Genomic DNA, 22,023 nt, shown 5'->3' on the forward strand with positions numbered 1-22,023 from the left:
AACTCTTCTCTGAAAGTTTGGCCGGGCTCTGCAGTGAAGTGTTTTGGGACAGGGCTTTTTTTTTGTTGGGAGTTTTTTGATTACCTTTTCAATCTCTTCTTTTGTTATGGGTCTATTTAGTTGTTCTACCTCTGTTTGTGTTAGTTTATGTAGGTAGTGTGTTTCTAGGAATTTATCCATTTCTTCTAGATTTTCAAATTTGTTAGAGTAGAATTTTTCATAGTAATCTGATTCTTTTAATTTCAGTTGGGTCTGTTGTAATATCGCCCATTTTGTTTCTTATGTGGGATATTTGCTTCCTCTCTTGTTTTTGTTTTGTCATTTTGGCCAATGGTTTATCAATTTTGTTATATTTTTTCAAATAACCAGCTTTTGGTCTTGTTAATTCTTTCCATTGTTTTTCTGTTTTCTATTTCATTTAATTCTGCTCTAATTTTTATTATTTGCTTTCTTCTGGTGCCTGAGGATTCATTTTGTTGCTCTCTTTCTATTAGTTCAAGTTGTAGGGATAATTCTTTGATTTTGGCCCTTTCTTGTTTTTGGATGTGTGGATTTATTGATATAAATTGGTCCCTGAGCACTGCTTTCGCGGTGTCCCAAAGGTTCTGATAAGAAGTGTTTTCATTCTCATTGGACTCTCTGAATTTCTTTATTCCCTCCTTAATGTCTTCTACAACCCATTCTTTTTTGAGCAGGATATTGTTCAGTTTCCAAGTGTTTGATTTCTTTTCCCTGCTTTTTCTGTTATTGATTTCTACTACTATGGCCTTATGGTCAGAGAAGGTGCTTTGAAAAATTTTAATGTTTTGGATTCTGCTAAGGCTTGCTTTATAACCTAATATGTGGTCTCTTCTAGAGAATGTTCCACGTGCACTAGAACAGAAAGTATATTTGGCTGCTGTTGGGTGGAGTGTTCCGTACATGTCTATAAGGTCAAGTTGGTTGATTGTGGCATTTAGATCTCCCGTGTCTTTATTGACCTTCTTTCTGGATGTCCTGTCCTTCACCAAAAGTGATCCGTTTAAGTCTCCTGCTATTATTGTGGAGCTGTCTATCTAACTTCTCAATGCTGTTAGAGTTTGTTTTATGTATCTTGCAGCCCTGTCATTAGGTGGATCAATATTCAATATTCTCCTGGTATATTGTCCCTTTAATGATTCTATAATGTCCTTCTTTATCCTTTGGGGTGGATTTAACTTTAAAGTCTATTCTGTCAGAAATTAATATTGCCACTCCTGTTCTTTTTTGAGTGTTGTTTGCTTGATATATATTTTTTCCATCCTTTGAGTTTTACTTTGTGTCTCTAAGTCTAAGGTGTGTCTTTTGTAGGCAGCATATAGATGGATCCTGTTTTTTAATACATTCTGCCACTCTCTCTTTATTGATGCATTTAGTCCATTTACATTTAGGGTAATTATAGATAGGTATGAATTTAGTGTTATACATTTTGAGGTCTTTTTTTGTGTGTTGTTGGCAGTTTCTTTTTCACAGTTAATTTTTTGTGCTAAGTAGTTTATCTTTGTATATTGTCTTTTCCTCATATTTGTTTTTGTTAATTTTGTTTCTGCTGAGTCTCTATTTTTTTCTTGTATTTTATTTTGTTGTGTAGGATAGTTTGTCTCCTTTGTGGTTACCTTAATATTTGCCCCTATTTTTCTAAATTTAAACCTAAATTTTACTTCTTTGTATTGCTTTGTCTTCTTCTCCATATAAAAGATGTATGACTACATTTCTTAGTCCCTTTTTATTGTTTTAAAGTTGTCTTCTTTTATACAATAATATCACTGTTTCCCTGTTTTCAGTGTTTTTTTATCTTGATTTATTTTTGTGATTTCCCTGTCTGGGTTGACATCTGATTGCTCTGTCCAGTGTTCTAGTCTTGGGTTGATACCTGATAATTATTGATTTTCTAACCAGAGAACTCTCTTTAGTATTTCTTGCAGTTTTGGTTTGTTTTTGATGAATTCCCTAAACTTTTTTTTTTTTTCTGTTTATCTGGAAATGTCCTAATTCTGCCTTCATATTTGAGAGACAGTTTTCCTGGATATATGACTCTTGACTGGCAATTTTTTTCCTTCAATACTTATATAAGTCATCCCATGGCCTTCTTGCCTGCATGGTTTCTGCTGAGTCATCCGAGCTTATTCTTATTGGCTCTTCTTTGTAGGTGACTTTTCGTTTATCCCTAGCTGCTCTTAAAATTCTCTATCTTTGGTTTTGGCAAGTTTGATTATAATATGTCTTGGTGACTTTCTTTTAAAATCTACCTTATGTGGAGTTCGATGAGCATTTTGGATAGATATCTTCTCATCTTTAGTGATATCAGGGAAGTTTTCTGCCAACAAATTTTCAACAATTCTCTCTGTATTTTCTGCTATCCCTCCCCGTACTGTTACTCCAATCGCTTGTAGGCTATTTCTCTTGATAGAGTCCCACATGATTCTTAAGGTTTCTTCATCTTTTCAAATTCTTTTTTCTGATTTTTCTTCAAATATATTGATGCCAAGTGCTGTATCTTCAAGTTCAGAAGTTCTGCCTTCCTCTTGCTCAATTCTGCTCCTCTGATTTTCTATAGAGTTGTCTAATTCTTTAATTTTATTGTTAACCTTCTGAATTTCTGGTTGCTGTCTATGGATTCTTGCAGCTTGTTAAATTTTTCAGTATGTCCTTTAATAACCTTTTTAATTTCTCCAACTTCTTTATCTGTGTGTTCCTTGGCTTGTTCTGTGTATTGCCTGATCTCCTTCCTAATTTCGTTCCTGAGGTCTTGAAGAGTTCTGTATGTTAATCATCTGAATTCTGTATCCGGTAATTCCAGGAAGGCACCTTCATCCACAAAATTTGTTGATTCTTTGTTTTAAGAGGTTGGTGAGGCAATCATGTTCTGTTTCTTCATGTGACTTGATATTGACTGTTGTTCCCAACATCTGTAAGTTATTGTATTAGTTTATGTTTGCATACTGTATCCTAGCTTCTTGCTTTGTTTTGTTTTGTTGTGCCCAAATGGGTTGCTTGAGTGGGCTAGCTTGATTATTTTTGCCTTTGGAGTTCTGACATCCTGTCACCAGATGGCTAGGGCTGTTATCAGGTATATCAGTCTAGGAGCCCATTCACTTTTCTTGTATGAATTTGGTTCTTGTGTCCAGGTAGCTGATCATCAAGTGTGTGGTACATGCTTGTCCTTCAGTCTTAGAGGGGCAGGGGTGATTTGTGTAGGTGCTGGTATCTGGTTGCAGCAGGGGGTCATGCTCTGAACATGGCAGTGGGCTGATAATCTTCCCCCAGTGTCTCTGAGGAAAGTGTGTCCGTCTTCTCTAGAGCGTATAGGTGGGTGGGTTTTGCAGATGGGCCATGGGCAGCCAATGTTTTTGGTTCTAAGGACTAGGAGGCGCCAGTTATCATTGGACCCCTGATGGGTGGCTGGTTGACCTGAGTGGAGCCACCCGTCCTTAGGCCCCTGTTTAATAGGCAATGCGGTGTCAAACATCAAACACCCACCTCTCCACCACACACCTGAAACTGTTGTAGTCTGCCAACAAGGGCCTATTCTCCTGAAACAGGCCAACACAGGTCCATGCAGTTGCGAAAGGTATTCAAAGTCTATGAACTATTTATGCCTGAACAGGAACTGCTTCTGTCTTGAGCTCCCCAGGTTAGTAGAGCTGTCAAATTATCTTTTCCCCCAACTGCAAATTTATTCCTTCTCCAAGCCCGGGAGAATGGCTCCAGGTGCTCAACAAGGCCTTATCTCAAGCCCAGGGAAATCAACAGCTGCTGAAGCTAGCTAGGGGGTGGTGGGTGCAGTAAAACATACACAAGTGCTTAGCTTTTGCCGAAAGCACGTTCTCTGATTTTGGAGGTGCAAGCAGGCTGTGTGGCTGGCTGCTTCTCCCTGAGGAAACTGAGGCCAAATGCTACTTCCAGCCTGCTGCAGCTGCTCCCTGGTATGGTGCCTGAGGGATCCCAGCGATTCAGGTCCAGCAACTCCTGTCCAATATCTGAGCCACCTCTCTCTGCCCCTGCTGTTCAGTTCATTTTCTCAGTTTGCCTTTGATGCTAAGGGCTCCTAGGTTATCATAAATATAATTGTTCCACTTGTTTTTTTGATTCTTTGTTGTGAGAGGGTTCACAGGAAGTGTCTGGCTATTCTGCCATCTTGGCCCTGCCCCTAAAATTTTTTAAAATTGTAACATATATTTTGTGCTAAATTGTAATGACACTAAGTAAATTTATAAACAGCAAGAAGCATTAGTTAATCCTATTGGATCATGGTATTTAGGAAGTTTTTATTGTTGGTAGCTCTTTGAAAGTCTGTTCCAACTATTTTCACTTGATATGCTAAATATGGATATTCTAACTAGGTAAAACTGTAACAGCTGGACTGTGGTTTCTTAAATGGGTACAATACTCTCACCTGGAATTGAAATACAAATCCTTAGGAAATATTTGAATTTTTTTCCTGTAAAACTGTGTTGTTTGTTTCCAAATAATGCAGACCACTGAATTGACCAGGAAGATGACTTCGAATAGAACACAATAAAGATAATTGTGCAGACATACCCTTAGTTGAAGAGTTAAAGAATTTTATAGAAGTGGGTTTGACGTAGCACCTTTAGCTTTGGCTAAAGAGAGTGGCTTCCAACAGGGAATATGCAAACTAAAATCATAAAGGGATGAAAAAAAAAGTTGAAGAGGCAGAGGACGGCTTCTTCATCTTTGATTTGGTCCATTGCCAGCGCTACGTATGACTCTCTGATAGTTTTATGGGACTAGTGAAATATTCATTGTTGACTAAAGGGAAGTGGCGCAGTTCTAAACATTCCAGGACCAAAAGGTTATTAATAATCTTGACTTGGCTTGAATTTCCTGAGAGAACATAGAACTGTTTCTCTTTACTTGAATCTGTAGCCTTAAGCTAGAGAGATGCTACTTGCTATAGTTTGTGCTATTACAGGCTGTATCTTGCCTCAGACAACAATGTGACTTTTATTTAAAACTAACTCTGTGCTACATCTCATTGGTCAAGGAGTTGGATGATTCCTTAAGCAGCCTCTAAAAGCAGCAGGTTGTGTATAGACTACATGTCTTGTTCATTGGATTGAACAGTGGCAATATTTGCTACTACATTTTTCCTCTTTCTTTGAGACAAAAGCTGGGGGCACATAAGTTTTTAAAATGCTTTTCTTCTCTAATGGCATCTGCTCAATGACCTGAAAAATCTTTGCTGTAGTGAATTGGAATGATAGTATTCTTTTCAGTTAGGCTCAAATTTAGCAAATATTTTTTGAGATCCTACACTGTACCAAGAACTTTTCTAGACACTTGGGGTTATAAAAATTATTATGACTCAGTCCAGCCCTAAAAAAAAAAAAAAAAATTAGCCCTAAAGGAGTTAATAATACATGGGTGGCATGGACTCCTAAGAAGCAAAAACAAAGAAACAAAATAAGACAAAATAACACTAAGTATAAGATGACTTACTAGCCTAAAAACAATAAATAAATGAACCTGTGCTGTTGAGTCAACTCCAACTTATGGCAAGTGCACATATTATGGAGGAGAACTTAGCTCCATAGGATTTTTTTTTTTTAATCAGTAGCAAATCTCCAGGCTTTCTTTCAAGGTGCCCCTGGGTGGTTTTGAACCAACCTTTAGTTTACCGATTGGGTGCTGTCGAGTGAATTCCAACTCATAGTGACCGCATGTGCCAGAGTGGAACTGGTCTATAGGATTTTCTTGGCTGTAATCTTTCTGGAAGCAGATCACCAGTCTTTCTCTTGTGGAGCCAAGTGCTTAAGCATTCTGCCGCCAGGGCTCCTTTTTTGGTTAGTGGTCTAGAGCAAGCCATTTGTGCCCCAGGAACCTTTTTACTAGCCTAAAAAGAGATCCTTAAATGAAGGAGGTGTCACTTCATTTGGGAACGATTTTTCCAGGCAGAGAAAGAGAAAATGAGGTTTCTAGTTGAGGAACAGCATGTGTCATACATAGAGGTGTGACAGTTCATGTTGTGATTAGGAAACGGTGTGTAGTCCAGTGCGTGGCAAATTATAACATAGTTTGCTTAGCACCTTTGATACCTTCCAAGGGCTTGAGCATCTTCTTTAAATAATCACTGTAGTATATCTCTTATGAGTGGCATTGGCATACCACTATACCACCCCCTGCATATCTATATTATAATCACCAGAGTGCTGAATTAAAATTTGATCCATGGTGTTACCCAATTTTTGCTGGATGTGACATTTAAGTTTATAAACATTACAACATTCATTAAATATCTAGGAGTTGGAGGTGCTGTTAATTACTATCTAGTCAAAGAACTTTACTTGAAGAGATTAGATCAGAGCTTTACTTTGAAGCACTATCTGAAAAGTGGATCTGACAGTCTTTGCAGATGGCTTCAGCTTGGAGGTCAAGTTTTTCACCCATGTGCCTTCAAAATACTACCACTCTTAGATCACAAATATCCCTAAATTGCACTGTCAGAGAGTAGGTGTTCAGTGAATGCTTGTAGCAAGAACGAAGGGATATATAAGGCTGCTGCATCTCTGTTGGATCAGGGGAGGCCATACATCCCTGCTTAGACTGTTTACATTTTATCTTGGAGAAAAATTTCATGATCCTCAGAGTCTCTATTCCAGAATAATAAAATATCCTCCCTGACAGAATGCAAAATTCAACCCCAAACTCTGGTTTAGGGTGTGGGAAAGAGAGAGTTAACTGTTCAAAGAGAAAAGCTTTTAAAAGAGTTATTAGAAGTAGTTTGTGGTGTAGTGCAATAATTGTTGATTATAAAAAGTGACCAGCTTTTAGTTCCTGCCTGTGGTTTTAATTAGTTTTAATGTATGTAAATCATGTGGTCCTCTACTGACCTGCTCAAGTTCATTACTCACTAGGTTGTCTGCAGCCGGTTGTTTCAGGATTCACTGTCATACTTAGAAGGAAGAGTTCTTGTCACTCACACAGCAGCCTCAAGAATGGGGGCTTTTTTTTTCTCCTGGGAATGAAATTCAATCCACACAAAGCATTTAGATTGAGAGCTCAACTTGTATGCAGTGCCCTCATCCTCACAGGTGATGTAGAGGAAGACTCAGGCCCATTTATGGTGTGCCAATGATCACAGATGCTAGGTGGGCATGTTATTGTTGTTAGGTGCCATCGAGTCAGTTCCAACTCATAGCGACCCTAGTTACAACAGAACCAAACACTGCCCAGTCCTGTGCCATCCTCACAATCACTGGTATGCTTGAGCAGCCACTGTGTCAGTCCATCTCGTTGAGGATCTTCCTCTTTTTTGCTGGCTGTCTACTTCTCCAGGGACTGATCCCTCCTGGTAACATGTCCAAAGTATATGAGACATAGTCTTGCCATCCTTGTTTCTAAAGAGCATTTCTAGTTGTGCTTCTTCTGAGACAGATTTGTTCATTCCTTTGGCAGTCCATGGTATATTCAATATTCTTCGCTGACACCACAATTCAAAGCCATCAATTCTTCAGTCTTCCTTATTCACCATCCAGCTTTCACATGCATATGAGGCAATTGAAAACACCATGGCTTGGGTCAGGTGCACCATAGTAGTATTCAAGGTAACATCTTTGCTTTTCAACACTTTAAAGAGGTCTTTTGCAGATTTGCCCAGTGCAATGTATCTTTTGATTTTTTGACTGCTGCTTCATGGATGTTAATTGTGGATCCAAGTAAAATGAAATCCTTGACAACTTCAAACTTTTCTCTGTTTATCATGATATTGGTTATTGGTCTAGTTGTGAGGATTTTTGTTTTCTCTATGTTGAGATGTAATCCATACTGAAGGCTCTGGTTTTTGATCTTTATTAGTAAGTGCTTCAAGTCCTTTTCACTTTCAGCAAGCAAGGTTGTGTCATCTGCATATCTCAGGTTGTTAATGAGTCTTCCTCATATGTCTGTCAGTTTGTCTTACTGTGGGGGCTTGTTTGTTGCTGTGATAATGGAAGCTATGCCACCGGTAATCAGATACCAGCAGGATCACCCATGGAGGACAGGTTTCAGCTGAGCTTCCAGATTAAGACAGACTAGGAAGAAGGGCCCTGCGGTCTACTTCTGAACAGAATTAGGCAGTGAAAACCTTATGAAAACAGTTGAACATTGATACAGTGCCAAAAGATGAGATCCTCAGGTTGGAAGGCATTCAGAATACGACTGCGGAAGAGCTGCCTCCTCAAAGTAGAGTTGACCTTAATGACATGGACGGAGACAAGCTTTCGAGACCTTCATTTGCTGATGTGGTATGACCCTAAATGAGAAGAAACAGCTGCAAACATCCATTAATAATCAGAACGTGAAATGTAGTAAGTATGAATCTAGAAATTGGAAATCATCGAAAACGAAATAGACCCCATAAACAATCGATATCCTAGGCACTAGTGAGCTGAAATGGAGTGGTGTTGGCCATTTTGAATCAGACAATCATACGGTCTACTATGCTGGGAATGACAAACTGAAGAGGAATGGCATCATATTCATCATCAAAAAGAACATTTCAATATCAATCATGAAGTACAATGGTGTCAGTGATAGGCTATTATCCATACACCTACAAGGAAGACCCGTTAATATGACTATTATTGAAATTTACACACCGACCACTAAGGCCAAAGCTGAAGAAATTGAAGATTTTTCCAATTTCTGCAGTCTGAAATTGATGAAACATGGAATCAGGAAGCATTGATAATTACTGGCGATTGGAATGCTAAAGTTGAAGATGAAGAAGGATTGGTAGGTGGAAAATATGGCCTTGGTAATAGAAACAATGCCAGGGATCGCATGATAGAATTTTGCCAGACCATCTACTTCTTCATTGCAAATACCTTTTTTCACCAACATAAACGGTAACTATACACATGGTCCTCACCAGATGGAGTACACAGGAATCAAATTGACTACATCTGTGGAAAGAGATGATGGAAAACTGAATTATCAGTTAGAACAAGGCCAGGGGCTGAGTGTGGAACAGGCCATCAATTGCTCATATGCAAGTTCAAGTTGAAACTGAAGAAAATTAGAAAAAGTCCAGGAAAGCCAAAGTACGAGCTTGAGTTTATCGCACCTGAATTTAGATACCACCTCAAGAATAGATTTGACGCATTGAACACTAATGACTGAAGAACAAACGAGTTGTGGAATGACACCAAAGACATCGTATATAAAGAAAGCAAGAGGTTGTTAAAAAGACAAGAAAGAAAGAAAAGACCAAAATGGACGTCAGAAGATACTCTGAAACTTGCTCTTGAGTGTCGAGTAGCTAAAGTGAAAGTAAGAAATGATGAAGTAAAAGGACAGAATAGAAGATTTCTAAGGTGGGCATAGACCCTGGATTTCCTATAAGATGTGAACCTCAGAAATGCCCTTTCTGATGTTTGCCTTATTAGTACAGTACATCATTATGTACTTATTGATTACAATGGTGATGACAAAAGTGGGGGGAAGATTTAGGTTTAAAGATAATGTAACATGTTGTGGGACCATCTTGTAGATGAGAATACCTTCCTTTAGTTACATGGTCCTCATGTCTGGCTGCACTTTTGAATCACCTGGAGAGTATTTAAAAATTACCATTGCAGGCAACACCCAAGCCAATTATATTAGAACTTCTAGGGTTTCTGATTTAGTAGGTCTAGGGTGGGGCCCTAGGAGCCCTGGTAGCACAGTAATTACAGCATTTGGATGTTAAATGAAAAGTCAGTGGTTCAAACTACCAGCCGTGGTGCGGGAGATGTGACAGTCTGCTACCATAAAGATTTATAGCCTTGGAAACCCAGTGGGGCAGTTCTACTCTGTCCTGCAGGGTTGCTATGAGTTAGAACTGGCTTGATAGCAATGGGTTAGGGTGGAGCCCTAGAATTTGCATTTCTAACAAGTTCCCAGGTGATGCTAATGGCGCTGGCCTGGGCACCATACTTTGAGAACCATTGGTCTAAGGTAACAGGATACATTGTGTTTCCCTCTCTGTTTCTTGTAAATTTTATTTTGAAATAATTTAAATCTTGCAAAAAACTGCAAGAATGGCATAAAGAACTCAAATATACTCTTTACCAATTTTTAATATTTTATCACATTTGTTTTATCCTTTCCTCTCTCCATATATCTTGATGTGTGTTTTTTTCTGAACTGCCTGAAAGTAGGTTGTATACAACATACTGTCTTAACCAATAATTCTTCATTGTGTATTTCCTAAGAATAAGAATATTCTCTTATATAGTCAAATTATCATGATGAAATTTAGGAACTTCAACATTGATATAATACTTTTTTTTTTATCTACTAACTATATTCCAATTTTGTGAAATGCCTCAATAATGTCTTTTATAATTTTTTTTTTTTTTACTTCGGGGCTCTGTCCAAGACAATGGTTTGCATTTAGTTGTCATACGTCTTTGATCTTTTTTAAAAATGTCAACATTTCCTCAACCTTTCTTTGTTTTTCATACCACTGAAAAATTTGATGGACATAGGACAGTTATTTTACAGAATTTTCCTCTATTTGGGATGTTTCCTTGTGAATACATTCAAGTTATGTATTTTCGATGGAATACTGCGTTAGAGATGTTTTGTTTTTCTCACATCTGGAAATGTTTCTGATTTTAATTTTGAACTCTTGGTTCAGGTATTGCCAATCTTGCCACTGTACTATTATTATTTTTTGGAACTAATAAGTAATTTGTGGGGCGATACTTTGAGTCTGTATAAATAGCCTGCTCCTTTTAAACTTTCCCGCTATTATTCTTGCCTGAATCAATTTTTACTGTGATGGTTGTAAAATGGTGATTTTCTGACTCTGCCCTTCCTTCTGTATTTATTACCTGGCATTTTACTATAAAGAAGATCTTTTCCTTCTCTCTCATTTATTTTTTTATTTATCTATTGATTGTCAATAAGAACCAAGGTTTCTTATTTAATGCAATGGGTTTTAATGTATTAGCCTCTACATTTATTTCTATGGTAAAGTTGCCCTAGATTTGAGCAGTAGAAGTCCCTTCAAGTCCCCTCATAATTTTTTGAGGACTTACTTTTTTCTTACTTTTTTTATGGTACAAGTTGTTTCAGATTCATTTTGCATCTTTGATGGAGCAGTGGTTAAGCTTGGCTGCTAAACAAAAGGTCAGCAGTTAGTTCAAATCTGCCAGCTGCACCTTAGAAACTCTATGGGGCAGTTCTGCTGTAGGGTCGCTATGTATTGGAATCAACTTGACGGCAATAGTTTTTTTGTTTTTTGTGCTAGCCCTGAAATTAGCCTTTTCTTCAAGAAGCCCTGGTTCCTTTTAGTGGGAAAGGCATTTGGAAACCAAGACCTGCGTGATAATGTATCCTCATAACACAGACAAGCATTAGAATGAGCATAGTGATGTGTGATTATAGAAGCAGATATTCTGAAAACTAGACTGTAAACTTTGGAGTAAAGTTTGCTCATCAGTTGGTGAAACCAAAAAGGGAAAATACATTTGATTAAAAAAATAAATTGTTAAATGTTACCATTGATTTTTAGCTAACAAAAGCATTACTTGAGTCAAGAAAAGGAAACTGCATTTCATAATCTATGATTCTCTTACCAGTAAGTAGTAGTATTTTTTTTTTTTTTTTTACAAGATACTGTCATAGCCTCATGCTTCTGCAAAATGACTGCTACCATTTAGGTCTAAATCAGTTACAAAACGACCATATCTTGGCAGTGATGAAATAGACTTGACGTATAGCTGTATTGCAGATAAATATTTGAGCAATAGACTATTGATGCAATTGATGTGTTTAAGAAATAGCAGTTGCTTCAGGATGGAAGACATGAAAAATGGGCAGACCAGATCTGTGCACAGGCCACAGCTGAATCCTGAGGAAGTAGCAAAATATTATGCCCAAAAGAGAGAAGGAAAGATGCTTAAGGTTAGCCACTCAAGAGTGAAATGTAGAAATGAAAAGCTCTGTATGGAAAATTGAAATGAAATAATGTATTAAAATCTATCAAAGCCAATTAAGTTGCTGAGTTGAGTATGAAAACATGTTATTGTAATAATACTTATAGAAGTAGCCTACAAGATACTAGGAATAAAGTTATTAAATCGATCTTTACCAAATTCTCTTGTTGGAGATAAAGAAAGTTCATCTATATAAATATATTAGTAAACACATATATTAACAAAACTTATCAAGCTGTAACATCCTTGTTGGCAGGTGTAGGGGGGAGAGCTGAGTGTTGTGGGTTAAGAGTTGATTAATGATGTCATTTGCAAAGACGGGCTGCATGATGGGAGAGAAGGCATTTTTAATTTCAATGTCAAATAGTACTTTTTTTCTTTGAGAAGGGTAAAAATATTTTGGTATTTTCAAAAATATGAAGATACAAATCCTGGTCATAGCAGAGAGAACAAAGACCTGAAACACTGAGTTGGAGCAGAGAAGAAGTCACTGATTCATTCAGCCTTTCCCTTTAGCAAAGAGAGGAGGAAGCCAATGTGTTGGAGGAAAGCAAGGTATAAATCGATAGATAATCCTTGGTACCTAATGATTTTACTTTAAGAAGTGCATGAGTGACAAGAAAACATTTTGTGCAATTTACTAGAAATCTCTGAATAGGATTTGCACAGGACACAAAAAATCATCACTAGACCTGAAAGCGATATAGACCCAAACAGAGAATACAGAATTCTGATCACTGTGATTGAGGGATCTCATCAATTCCTTAGTGAATGGAAACTGGAAATTGCTCTCAGAACTTTACACCGTATGGAAATGTGTTTAATTCTTATACAAAAGATTGAAGATCTCTGCAGAGTTTACTTGATAGATTTGACTCTGAAAGTTCTAACTTTTGCTTATGGGAAGCTGTTTGGAGACATGTAGACTCTCGATTGCTACTGCCATAGTTGTGGTACCAAATTCCAGAATTTTGCTAACATAATGAAAACCCAAGACATACTTTTGGCAGGACTAGAATGATCAGGGCCTGAGGTGGACTCATATTATGTATGCAGTGTGGACTAGAACATAGATACCTGCTGATTTTTTTTATTGGTTTGTTTTTATATTGTGGTAAGTATAGATATAATACAACATTTTGCCATTTCAGCATTCTTCACATGTACAAGTCACTGACATCAATTGCGTTCATCGTGTTGTGTAACCATCACCATTATCCATTTCCAAATTATTTCCATTACCCTTAACAGAAATAGTTTATACTAAGGACTATTATGGTTACATGGGAACACTCACAATTCTTCTGTGGTCATATATGGGAAACAGACTCATAATCAGCAACTACTTCATTAATTTATCACAAGATATCTTAGCAGAAGGATTAGAAGTACTTGAAGTCTTTGTTCTCCATGAATTCTCCCCCTATAGGCAGAATTACATGGAAAATAATTTTTTATTGGAAAGTGGCTAGGGGACCATGGGATTAGAACAAGGGTGAATTGAATATTATATAGATGGCTCAATGCACTATGTTGAAAAATCCGAGGAATGCTTTTCTCTCAGCACTTTCCAGCTCTTGATCAAGGCCTCTATTTGCTCCTGAAACTCCCTGTTTTACTCGTACCTCTCTGACTCTTTCTGCTCAGTCTCCTTGGCTATTGCCTAACCTCTGCTGAACTCAACATATTGTTCTAAGCAAAACACGTATTTTTACCTGATCATGCCTCGAATTTCCCTGCTTCTGCACTTTTCTCATACTTTTCTTTACTCCTCAAGTGCTTGTCCTCCTCTTTTCTATTCGATGGTAAATTACCTTTGAAGAGTCAGCTCAAGTCATTCCTCCATTATAGAATATCTATAAATGAATTAGGTGATATTTTAATCTCCTATGCTTAACTTTTCAAATATTTATTTCTTATTCTTGAACTAGATGATAAATTCTTTAATGCCTACAGTTATCACACATGTTTTAGTAATACATCATCAGGCATGAAGCTAAATGGTGATGTTTGACAATATGATGAACACAATATTGTCATTGAATTGTACATGGAACCAAAACCAAAAAACAAAAAAAACACCTGTTGCTGTTGAGTCGATTCCGACTCATAGCAACCCTATGGGATAGAGTAACACTGCCCCACAGAGTTTCCAAGGAGCGCCTGGTGGATCTGAACTGTGGGCCTTTGGTTAGCAGCCGTAGCACTTAACCACTACGCCACCAGGGTTTTCTGTACATGTAAAGAATGTCGAATTATAAATATTATGTCACATATATATTTGCCACATTTTTTAATAAGTTGTATAGATTTGATTTTGAGAGAAAAGCTAGGGTAACAAAAATGATGGTGGCTTCTAGACTACACAATAAGATCTGTTTGTGAGGGGAACAGGTCAGTTCTTCAGAGACAGCTGTTTAGAACAGTAATTGTCCACCTTTTATTCTCAAAGAAAGCAATGAGGTCTAAGAACTCTTTCCTTTCTGTTGCTGTATCCGTTGTCTCCTTGTGTTCCTTGGCTCTGGCTGCTTGGTATGACTCTACTTGCAGTTGACTGATCATGCCCTGTTCTCTTGTGCCTCCAAGCCTTTACGTATGTTGTTTATGTTCCTGAAATTCTATTCCTTTGCTCAATGCCTGGATAATTCTTCCTGATCCTTTAGGTAGCATCTTTTTTCATTTTTTCCTCCCAGGAAGTTTTTCCTGACCACTTTCTCCCAAGACTTGATTGGATGCCCCTCCTATGTGCTATCATGCTGCTATCTGCTTACCACAGCATTAGAACCTATCACTGTCTATTATAATTGCTGCTTCCTTGCCAGGTTCCCCATTAATTGTTTGGTCCTTGATAGTGTTGTGTATCATTGACCTTTAGCACAGTACAGGGCACATAGGAGGTGGTGGAGACATATTTGCTGTATGAATGAATAAATGTTTCAATATTCAAAAACCTTAATTGGAAGTTTACATTTACCTCCAATAAGATTACATAAAATTTTAAAAAATCAGATTTCTTAATAGCTTTTTTCTTGTCAGAGGGCAACATTGGTTAGTTAAACCTGATTCATATCTCTGATAAACAAAAATGTGGTATCAGAATAGATGTGTATTAATTAAACCTACTTTGATGAACAAGACCCTTTAAAACCTGAGGTTTTAGAGAACTTGGACTAATTCAAAATTTAGAGTTCCTCTACCCATAGGCAAAGTGTGGCTAGTGTGTTCTGTGGGAAGGGTGCATATGCTAGTGCCCTGGGCCCGAGCAACTCTCTACCTCTGTACCTGTTGATTTTGCCTATATTAAAATAATACTGGAAATGAGTTAGCCAAACCTTGGATATTTGTGCAGAGGAGGGTATTATCAAACTTCAGAGGGGAAAAATCGTTTTGTTTCATTTGCTAAATCTTATTTGGCAATTGTTTTTACCTCCTGGTAAGAAAGCAGGGAGTTTGAGTCCACCAAGTGCTCCTTGGAAACTCCATGGGGCAGTTCTACTCTGTCCCATACAGTCACTATGAGTGGGAATCGACTTGGCAGCAGTGAGTTTTTATAGCATGGCTGCATTAAGCTGACCATACTTGGGCATCATCCCAGTCAATCATGATGTTTCATTTCAACAAAGACTTTCTCCAGTTCAGAGTTTTTCGGATCCAGGGCTTGAAATATTCTGAGTTTTTATCATTAGTTTCAGAAAAGGTAGGGGGTGTCCTGAGAATTCATCACAATGATCTTTAGTTGTCTTCTGATCTATAGTCTTCTTAATTGCCATAGGGCCAACCGATTTCCAAATGGGCCATGCGTTTTTCTCTCCTTTGAAAGATATGTCTTACTTTCTGTAAAATTTATAATTTTATGAGCATATGCATTATATAAATATCTATAAGTTTGTAGGAGTTTTTGTTTGGTTGGTTTTTTAAACTGTACAGGACCCAGCCATTACTTGATGAACTGTTAGTATTTTCACTTTCTATTGCTCCTGGATGTAATTCTTGCAGGATTGTTGGGATTGTTTTTAGAGTGCTATACTATGTACAAAAAGTAATACATCTCCACATGACTTAAGGGAATTGATATTTGACATTAAATTATGATCATGTGCAGCTCTGAAGTTATGTACAACATGATGAAACGGAATCATTTCATTGAATGCAATATGTTTTTCCCTCAAATAAATTGATGTTAGATGAATTCCCTTCATCTCTTCCACATGCTGGGCCTGGCTGCTTACTGTGAGACACAGCTAAGTAGGAAGGAGGCTGTTGTTATTTGATGGCAAATTAATTCAACAATTTCAACAAATATTTGTTGAATGCTTACTATATGCCAAGTAGGATGCTACGTGCTAGGCATACAAAGAGGAACCAGGTATAGTCTTTGCCTTCAAGAAGTTCACTATCAAGTGAGGCAGGAAGAAATGTTTACAATTAACTATGGTGTAGTCACTCTATTGGAAACCCTGGTGGCATAGTGGTTAAGTGCTATGGCTGCTAAAGAAAAGGTCGGCAGTTCAAATCCACCAGGCACTCCTTGGAAACTCTGTGGGGCAGTTCTACTCTGACCTATAGGGTCACTATGAGTTGAAATCGACTCAATGGCAACAGGTTCGGCTTTGGTTTTAGTCACTGTATTAGTGTCTATACACAGGGAATAGAAGGAAGGAAATGATCTATTTTTTCTTGGATTTTGACTTTTCTAAGATGGAAATAAGAGAAAGGGTATTTCAGGCAGAAGAGAAAAAAATATGTGCAACAGTTTATACTTTTTAGGATACCAGAGGGATAGATGGTTAGAATGGGCCCTTCATTCTCACTTAGGAACAGAGACAAGGCTTAAAGCCTTTCCATACATTTCTAAAAACTAACATTTATATAATGTTTTATAATAGACAAAGGACTTTCTCATTAATCATCACATTTAGTCCTCACAGAAAGTCTGTGAGATAAGAATTACAGAAATTCTTCTGCTTACAGACTTTCAAGTTAGGAATCTTTCCTAATCCAAGTAAAGCTACTCTGCAGAGTAAAGGCCTATCAATTCTGTTTTTCACCAACAGATGGCGATGGCGGTTATGTGCTGTCTGTTGCCACTCTGGGCACCGTGGTTCATAGTCAATTTGTACATGTGTGTTTGTGCTTAGTTTTGAGTATTTCACAACTGTTAACCACATTTGTGTAATAAGCGCAAAGGCAGAGGAAATACGGTAAATGCCAGTAAGATGAGTGTAGCAGATGCCTCTGGTACTCCCATCACCACCTTGGTCCACTTTTGAGATTTAAGCTGATTTTTTAAAAAAGGAAAAAAAAAAAAAATTTTTTTTTTTCTTTTTGTAGTGAACAGTTCTGTGCAAGCTCAGACTCCTCTCACATACCAGGGTCACTCCTGAAGATTGCACTCTATTCTCCCCAGGGCCTTCTCTGGAGTGTCAGGAGCTTGCACCAACCACACCCAAGTGCAGCCTAAAGTTCAGGGAAGTTATCCTGGAGACAGCCCTCGACCAGTGGTGAATAGTAGCCAATGGATAAATGCTCCAGACCCCTGTCCTTCCCATGGACAATTCTGGAACACGTTCTTAAATGTCCAGAAAGAATAGTCCCCGTTGTTATAGCAACTACTTCAATAACACACCTTAAGATTAGCTTTTTCCTTCCATATCTTTTTTTTTTTTTTTTATCTCACTGAAATGCCTGACAGCACATTTACCTAGAGACTTTCCTTATGGCAGAAACTTTGTTTACTGCTATGTCTTAGCTCTTCAAAGAGCTTTGGGCAAAGAGTAGGCAAATGAGTATTTGTTGAATGAATAAATAAATGCATATATGGCAGCAAGGAAGAAAATAATATATCTTGATTTAAAGATCTGAAGGAACAAACCCACACTCTTATTTTGTGGAAATGCATTAGAGCTTGTAAAATTAAACCTTTCTCTGTCACTTTTGGTTGGTCATTTTGGGACCTGTCTGATTTGTGAGTAAAGAAGTTATATAATATTGTTTATATTTTATATATGAGAACATTAGGTCTCATGTAGGTAAAGTGACTTGTTGATATATGAGAAAATGGCCAAGCACACTATAGTAGGTTGAAAAATGGCCAGCCAAAGATAACAAGCCCTAGTTCCTAGAACTTTAATTGGAAAAATAGCCTTGCAGATATAATTAAGTTAAAGCTCTTGAGAGGAAGAGAATACTGTAGATTATCCAAGTAGATCCTAAATACCATTTCAGCTGTCCTTATAAGAGAGAGGCAAAGGAATATTTAACATAGATACACAGGGGAGAAGGTAATATGAATTCTGAAGCAAAGAGACATGTGGCCACAAGCCAAGGAATGCCAACAGCTGAAAGAGGCAAGGAATGGATTCTCACCTGGAGCCTCTAGAGGGAGTACAGATCTGCCAACACCTCAATTTTGGACATTTGGCCTTGAGAACTGTGAGAGAATAAATTTCTGTTGTTATAAGCCACCCAAAAGGAAACAACCATACGAAACTAGAATAGAAGCTGTGTGTGTGTGTGAGTGTGTGTGTGGAGAGGGTAGATGTCACCTGAGTCAGCAGGCTGCCTTCTTCTGCCTTGTTGGAATCCTTGGGCCCTTGGTGAGAAGACCCTTTCGCGGAAAACTGGCCCCTCTACTCTCATATAACCTTCATGGAAGACCACTTGTAGGCAGGGGAGGCCCTGATGGTCTTCACAGTGAGTCATGCCTTCCAGTGTCCATCTCAGAAGGGAGCTAGGGGTGTTCATCCAGGGGCTACCATGTTAGAACTTTGTGCAAATTAAGCTTTACAACTAGCCCACAGTCATGTCTTGTCTGCTCTTCTGAAACAAACCATTAGTAAAAAACTTAGAATGAAAAGGACTTCTGAGCTTATTTAAGCAAATTAATGGTTGGGGAATCTCCCAAGCAGCTAACTTGGGGGAGAAACTCAAAATATATGGTATGTAGAGATACTTCTCTTTTTTAGCCACCCTCTAGCCTATCAATGACCAAAGACACTTCATCACTCACACCATACATACAGATACATTGCACACACCACACCAAACCTGTATATCACACACACCACACAACATCCAAATGTGTGACACATAGCACAGCACATAGACATCACAGACACACACACCCCCCACATACATCACACATACCACATACGTCACATACACTGCACCATAACATACACACGTACTTTACCTCATACACACGTGTACAAATCTGTGGTGATATCAGTGTTGGTGTGCCACTGAAAAATACCTCTTAACAACCAAAATGACCATCAACAAATGAATGGATAAACAAATTGTGGCATAGCCATATAATGGACTATCATTCAGCAATGAAAAGGAGCAAAATGTTGACAAATATAACAACACAGACAAATCTCAATAATATTATATTGAGCAAAAGTAACCAGACATAAAGAGTACGTGCTGTATAACTACATTTATATAAATTCTGTAACAGACGAAATTAACCTATAGTGATAACAGATTATTGGTAGCCTGTATTTGGGAGTTAAAGGATTGAGTGCAAAGGGATATGAGGGAATTTGAGGGCAAAATGTTCCATATCTCAGTGATAGTGTTGGTTACATGGATGTATACATTTTTCAAAACTCATAGAACTTGAGCATTTAAAATAGATACATTTTATTGTGTGTAAAGTATAACTCAATAAAGTTAAACTAAGAAAGAAAAGAAAACAAAATAATCTTTTTTGCCAGCTTTGGCATCGATGTTCTAGGCAAATTATATTGTATGAAAGCCCAAATATTTTCTGTGAGAAAATACTATCTTCTCATTTTTTGGAGTATTTATATTACAATAAATATTAGATAAACAATAGATTTTAGTATATTCCCAAATTAGAATATTTTCTGCATGTAAATTCTAAGTTGGGATTGTTCATAAATTTTGATATAGTGCTGTTTTTTCATTTTATTTAAATAGATTTTGTCACAGGTTTTCAAACAGCCATTATTTTAGGACTATAAATGTGGCCCTTTCATGATATTATTAAGGTACCTGTAGGAGAGATAGCTATATATAACACATCTCCAAATGTTGTTAATATGCCTCCAATTTAATAGAGAAATTTGGAAGATAGCTACATGACCAATCAACTGAAAGAGATCCATATTTGTGCCAATTCCAAAGAAAGGTGATCAACAAAATGTGGAAATTATTGAGCAATGTCATTAATATCATATGCAAGTGATATTTTGCTGAAGATAATTCAAAAACAGTTGCCGCAGTACATTGACAGGGAACTGCCAGAAATTCAAGCTGAATTCAGAAGACAGAATGGAACAAGGGATATCATTGCTGATGTCAGATGGATCCTGGCTGAAAGCAGAGAATACCAGAAAGATGTTTTCCTGAGTATTATTGTCTATGCAAAGGCATTTGACTGTGTGGATCATAACAAATTATGGATAACATTACAAAGAATGGGAATTCCAGAGCACTTAATTGCTCATGCGAAAACTGTACATAGACCAAGAGGCAGTTGTTCAAACAGGACAAGGGTATACTATGTGGTTTAAAATCAAGAAAGGTGTGCATCAGGGTTGTATCCTTTTACTAATTCAATCTGTATGCTGAGCAAATAATCCAAGAAGCTGGATTATATGAAGAAGAATGCAGCATCAGGATTGGAGGAAGACTTATTTAACAACCTGCAATATACAGATGACACAACCTTGCTTGCTGAAAGGGAAGAGGAATTGCTGACCTTTCAGTTAACAGGCCAAATGACAGGCTGCTCCACCGGGCTATGTAAACTGACGAATCTCAGGATTGGCAGGCTGCTGGCTTTCAGGGCTGTGAAGGCTGTTGAATCATGTCAAACAGTGTACTGCTAGCTCAAGTCCCAAGAACCAGAAGTCAGACAATGATGAGCTGGATGCAGGATCCAGAGAGAGAGAGAGCCTTACTAGAATATCTGTTTATATACTGGAGGCAAGCCACACCTCCAAGAAAACTCCCTTTTCAACCAAGTGGCTGCTCACACCAGATCACAAAATGCCAATTTGGGATTTGTCAACCCCTGCAACCACATGAGTCAGGAGAAGCCCCTAGCCTGATGCCCGACCCAACATTTCAAACTTGCCAGCCTCCACAACCACATGAATCATTTCCTTAAGACAAATCTATATATGATCACGTAGCAACTGATTGGCTGCTCACACCAGATCACTAATGGAGGATAATTACATCAGATTACAAAATGGGGGAAATTCTATCATATCACAAAATGGTGGATGACTACATCATTACAGAACTGCCAAACTACATCATTACGTAAATACCAAACCACTGAGAATCATGGCTCAGCCAAGATGACACACAACCTTAGCCATCACACTGATGAAGGTCAAAGATGACAGCCTTCAGTATGGATTGTACCTCAACATAACAAAAACAAAAATCCTCACAACTGGACCAATAAGCAAGATCATGATAAATGGAGAAAATATTGAAGTTGTCAAGGATGTCATTTTACTTGGATCTACAATCAACACCCAAGGAAGCAGTCAAGAAATCGAAAGACATATAGTATTGTGCAAATCTGCTGCAAAAGACCTATGTAAAGTGTTAAAAAGCAAAGTTGTCACTTTGCAGACTAAAGTGTGCCTGGCCCAAGCCATGGCATTTTAAATAGCCTCATATGTATGCAAAAGCTGCATAATTAATAAGGAAGACTAAAGAATTGATGCGTTTGTATTATGTGTCGGCAAAAAAAAAAATCTTCCTTGGAAGAAGTACAGCCAGAGTGCTCCATGGAAACAAAGATGGCAAGACTTCATCTCACATACTTTGGACAGGTTATTAGGATGGACCAGTTCCTGGAGAAGGACATCATGCTAGGTAAAGCAAAGGGTCAGCAAAAAAAAGATACTCAAAGAGATGGATTGACGCAGTGGCTGCAACAATGGGCTTAACCATAGCAACAGTTGTGAGGATGGTGCAGGACAGGTCAGTGTTTCGTTCTGTTGTACGTAGGGTCACTATGAGTCAGAGTCGACTCTATGGCACTTAATAACAACAGCCAATTTCTAATGTTAGTTGCAATTAGAGA

General features: G+C 37.9%; 1 long non-coding RNA gene across 1 annotated transcript in view; it reads left to right on the forward strand.

The window, feature by feature from the left end:
- LOC126081665 (uncharacterized) overlaps positions 1 to 22,023 on the forward strand; it is a 342,294-nt gene that overhangs the window by 106,721 nt on the left and 213,550 nt on the right. The window lies entirely within an intron of this gene.

This window comes from Elephas maximus, chromosome 8 (genome assembly GCF_024166365.1).
Source record: "Elephas maximus indicus isolate mEleMax1 chromosome 8, mEleMax1 primary haplotype, whole genome shotgun sequence".
Classification (NCBI taxonomy): domain Eukaryota; kingdom Metazoa; phylum Chordata; class Mammalia; order Proboscidea; family Elephantidae; genus Elephas; species Elephas maximus.